The 5,000-nt window shown below is 40.6% G+C and overlaps 1 protein-coding gene across 4 annotated transcripts in view; it reads left to right on the top strand.

Moving 5' to 3' along the window:
• Positions 1 to 4,959: 4,959 nt before the first annotated feature.
• Positions 4,960 to 5,000, top strand: part of LOC148425860 (CUB and sushi domain-containing protein 3-like) — a 627,928-nt gene continuing 627,887 nt past the window's right edge. For all 4 annotated transcript variants that reach the window (XM_088410975.1, XM_088410976.1, XM_088410977.1 and 1 more), the window contains exon 1: positions 4,960 to 5,000. This exon is cut by the window's right edge and continues 350 nt beyond it. The gene's annotated coding sequence lies outside the window, so the exon portion shown is untranslated.

Genomic DNA, 5,000 nt, shown 5'->3' on the forward strand with positions numbered 1-5,000 from the left:
TACCGGGCCGCGTAGGCTGCACCCGAAATAATGTTTTGGAGATGATTTAGTTTAATGGAGTTCGCATGACTGGGCGCGAAGGCACGTCGGGCGACGCGATGGAAGCGAATGGAGCGACGCAGATGGCCGCGCGCGGTCACGAGAAGCGAAATTTGGCCTTTTGCGTGAAGTAATTTTTGATGTACTTTTTCCGCGTTTCGAGTCGCCACAGCCAATCAACTTCGGGAACATTCAATGGCTCACGCAGGGGGCAGGAATGAATCATGGCGGCCGCTTTGCGGTCACCCGGAGCGATCCAACACGGCCAGCTGAGCTTTCAATACGAAAGCTCAGACCAGGGAAAAATAACTAATATTAATTAAATTTATAAAACACGTACCACACTTCATTTGGGGGAGAGACATTGTAGACCCTCCGTTGAATTGCCCTTCATCCTCTCAAGGCTCGCCCCACTGGATCTACTGTCCTTAAACGCTCTCGTACCTGCCAACGCTTAACTCTGACTCCTCTACCTCTCAAACTACCAGTGACATGGGTCTCTCCAGAATAATAGCAATAAGACGATCCAGATCATCTTTTGTAATGTCAGTGAAACTCCCATAATCCACCAAACCCTGTTGTGTCCTGTAGTTATACAGTGTTTTAATGTTTTCAGACAGCATCTGAGATTTGGTGATCCAGCTAAATCCTAAATCTCACATGTGAATCAGTTGAGCAGTGGGTATGTTGTACCTTCAAAGAGGAAAAAAAATGTGCAAATATGTTTATAAACATGAGAATAAATTGTCTTTAATAATGATAAAAACGTTTGTAGAGATTATTCTTGGCCTGCATTAGCCTCCATCCCCATACACTTGTTTAAATATTAGTACTCACGTTGGACTGTTAGTTCTGCCAACATTTATCTTAGAAACTCGTAGAGTCCATCTAGATGGATGCAAAATGTTCTCTCAGCAATGTTTTGTTGAATTTTACTACTCATAAGCACTGAGTGACGCAATAACAGAGATATGGTCCTCAATGTGACGTGATATATAGTTAGTGTTATTTGGTGTCAAACCTGTAGCAAAGAAGTGTTCCAGTTCAGTAAAGTAATGGAATGTTTCAGCTGATGCCATTTTGTTAAGCTAGCAAATTCAGAAGGCTATCACCTGACATGACTTGGGATCAGTAAAGCTTCATTCAATATATTCATGCTTCAATCAATATATTCAGGGTTTCATTCAATATATTCAAGCTTCAATCAATATATTCGGGGTTTCATTCAATATATTCAAGCATTGATCAATATATTCAAGCTTCAATCAATATATTCGGGGTTTCATTCAATATATTCATGCTTCAATCAATATATGCAGGGTTTCATTCAATATATTCAAGCTTCAATCAATATATTCGGGGTTTCATTCAATATATTCATGCTTCAATCAATATATGCAGGGTTTCATTCAATATATTCAAGCTTCAATCAGTATATTCGGGGTTTCATTCAATATATTCAAGCATCAATCAATATATTCAAGCTTCAATCAATATATTCGGGGTTTCATTCAATATATTCAAGCATCAGTCAATATATTCAAGCTTCAATCAATATATTCAGGGTTTCATTCAATATATTCAAGCATCAATCAATATATTCGGGGTTTCATTCAATATATTCATGCTTCAATCAATATATGCAGGGTTTCATTCAATATATTCAAGCTTCAATCAGTATATTCGGGGTTTCATTCAATATATTCAAGCATCAATCAATATAGTCAAGCTTCAATCAATATATTCGGGGTTTCATTCAATATATTCAAGCATCAGTCAATATATTCAAGCTTCAATCAATATATTCGGGGTTTCATTCAATATATTCAAGCATCAATCAATATATTCGGGGTTTCATTCAATATATTCAAGCATCAATCAATATATTCAAGCTTCAATCAATATATTCGGGGTTTCATTCAATATATTCAAGCATCAATCAATATATTCAAGCTTCAATCATTATATTTGGAGTTTCATTCAATATATTCGGGGTTTCATTCAATATATTTGGGGTTTCATTCAATATGTTCAAGTATCAATCAATATATTCAGGGTTTCACTCAATATATTCAAATATTAATTTCCTGAACGGCATGCCATATATATATATATATATATATATATATATATATATATATATATATATATATATATATATATATATATATATATATATATATATACACAGTCGGCCCCCGCTTTACGAACACCCTCTTTTACGAACATTTCGACTTACGAGCGTGGACCGGGTTTTTTGTCCCCCACTTACGCACAAACCGTCCGAAACCGCTCAATGTCACAGTTACTGTCTCAGTCACGGTGTCAGTCACGGAGTCAGTCACGGAGATGCCAATATGCTATTGGTCGATTAAGGTCACAGTCCCGGTCTCACTCACGGAGATGCTATTGGCCGGCGTCACGTCATTCACAGAAATGCCGATATGCTATTGGCCGAACGCCTTTATCTAGCTTGATGGCACAGCTGGTCGGGACGGAAGGAAGGAGAGAAAATGAGTGAAAAACGGAAGGAAGGAATGTTGTGAAGACTTTGCAAACTTTATCTGTTAGACATTGGTTCTAAAATTGCAAGTGGCGGGAAAGGAAGAAGTAAGAGGATGATGACAATAAAAACCAAGCAGGAGATAATAAAAAAATACGAAGGAGGCACATGCATAGTTAACCTTGCTCGTGAGTATGGACGGAACCGCTTGGCAATCTTCTAAGGGCAAGACTTTCCTTGCCGAGGGGACAGACCTTGCTCGACAACAAAATGGAGAGGCTTCTTCTATTATGGATTGAAGAGAAGGAAATCGCCGGTGATATGTTTTAGTTTGAGAAAAGTTATTGTTTAAGAAAATAAATAAATAAATTCTGCGGGTTGGTCTCTGCTCACCTCCGTCTCCACTCAGCTCAAGTCACGTTGCCCAGTCACATTTACGTGACTTGAGCTGGGTGGAGGCGGAGGGGAGCAGAGACGGTTCAACCACTTAAGTAAAGTTGGCAAGATATTGACAAGAACTTTTCTCAAACTAGAACATATCACCGGCGATTTCCTTCTCTTTCATCCATAACAGAAGAAGCCTCTCCATTTTGTTGTCGACCGAGGTCCGTCCCCCGGCAAGGAAAGTCTTGCCCTTAGAAGATTGCCGAGCGGTTACGGCCATACTCGCGAGCAAGGTTAACTATGCATGCGCCTCCTTCGTATTTTTTTATTATCTCCTGCTTGGTTTCTATTGTCATCATCTTCTTACTTCTTCCTTTACCGCCACTTGCAATTTTAGAAGCCATGTCTCACAGATAAAGTTTGCAAAGTCTTCACAACAAACCGACCAGCTGTGCCATCAAGCTAGATGATGGCGTTCGGCCAATAGCATATCGGCATTTCTGTGACTGACGTGACGCCGGCCAATACCATATTCACATCTCCGTGAGTGAGACCGGGACTGTGACCTTAATCGACCAATAGCATATTGGCATCTCCGTGACTGACTCCGTGACTGACACCGTGACCGAGACAGTGACTGTGACATTGTAAGAGCAATAGCGTTCAGCGTTACCGTGACAAGCGTTAACAATTGATTTTGTTGAAGCAGCAAAGCGAAAATAATTGTACAAACACATTGACCGGCATGTCGGATTGTTCATAAGACGAAAGGTTTGTACGTAAGAGGGGGACAAAAAACGCCGGGGTCCACGCTCGTAAGTCGAAATGTTCGTAAAAGAGGGAGTTCGTAAACTGGGGGCCCACTGTGTATATATATATATATATATATATATATATATATATATATATATATATATATATAAGTGACAAGTGTCGTCCAGCACCAATACGGGGAAGGATTCATCTGATAGAAATGTTGCCATACAAATCACAACTATTTTTTTTTCAACAAGTTTGTTATTTTTAATATCTTGAGCAATCAGTGTTTTACACATGACGGTGTGATGTATTTTGCACTTGTCACCATGGTAAAACACAAGCCACAAGTTGTGAAAAAGGAAAAAAAAATCTCACCCACTTTCACTGGTTGTTCTTCAATTTGAATATACAGTGATCCCTCGTTACTTCGCGCCTCGCCTATTGCGCCCACAATGCTCCCAGCTGACTGGGGGCAGTAGGCGTGGGGGCACCCTCAACTGGATGCCAACCAGGGTACACAGAGACGGACAACCGTTAATGTACCCAATCACAACTCAGGACAATTTAGTTTGTACAATACATCTTCCATGCATGTTTTTTTTTTTTTGGGAGGGCACACAGGAAGGCTGGAGCAAGTTGAATTTGAACTCGGGTCCCTGAACTGTTAGGCGGACATGCTATCCATAGCTTCACCAAGCCGCCCTCCACTGAAGCTTTATATTGATAGGAATAGAAAAAAAAGTGGAAAATCCATCCATCTTATATAACTGCTTAGCCTTACCACCGCCACTGGACAAATAAAATCAAAGTTGCAATAATCGTCAGAAAATCGCCATTTTGATCCCCCCCTAAAATCGTTTTGCTGATTGAACAAGGATTGATCTGTTGGGCTGATTATACTGCTCCCGTCTCATGTGCTTCCCAATCGGGCACTCTTTTGAACCGAGATGGCAAAATAGACTCACTGTCAGTTTGGTCGAGTTTAGATGCCTTCGTTACCCGCCTTTGCAGTCAAAATGTATCAAACATATCGCCCCCACAATCACGACTCCACTATGCAGGATATAAATGCAGTTTTAACCTATACCGCAAGAATACCTTTAATTGTCAATCGGCTATTCTGGCTGCCCCCCCCCCCCTCTCTCTCTCTCGCTCTCTCTCTCTCTCTCTCTCTCTCTCTCTCTCTCTCTCTCTCTCTCTCTCTCTCTCTCTCTCTCTCCTCTCAAGCATTACAAGAAGCATCACGAGAATAGGTCAAAGAAGGCATCGTCCAAATTCGCTGCATTTGTGTGTCGTATGCGTCCACCAGCAGCGT

Source organism: Hippichthys cyanospilos, chromosome 3, assembly GCF_059441005.1.
Source record: "Hippichthys cyanospilos isolate Australia breed blue-spotted pipefish chromosome 3, RoL_Hcya_1.0, whole genome shotgun sequence".
Taxonomy (NCBI): Eukaryota; Metazoa; Chordata; class Actinopteri; order Syngnathiformes; family Syngnathidae; genus Hippichthys; species Hippichthys cyanospilos.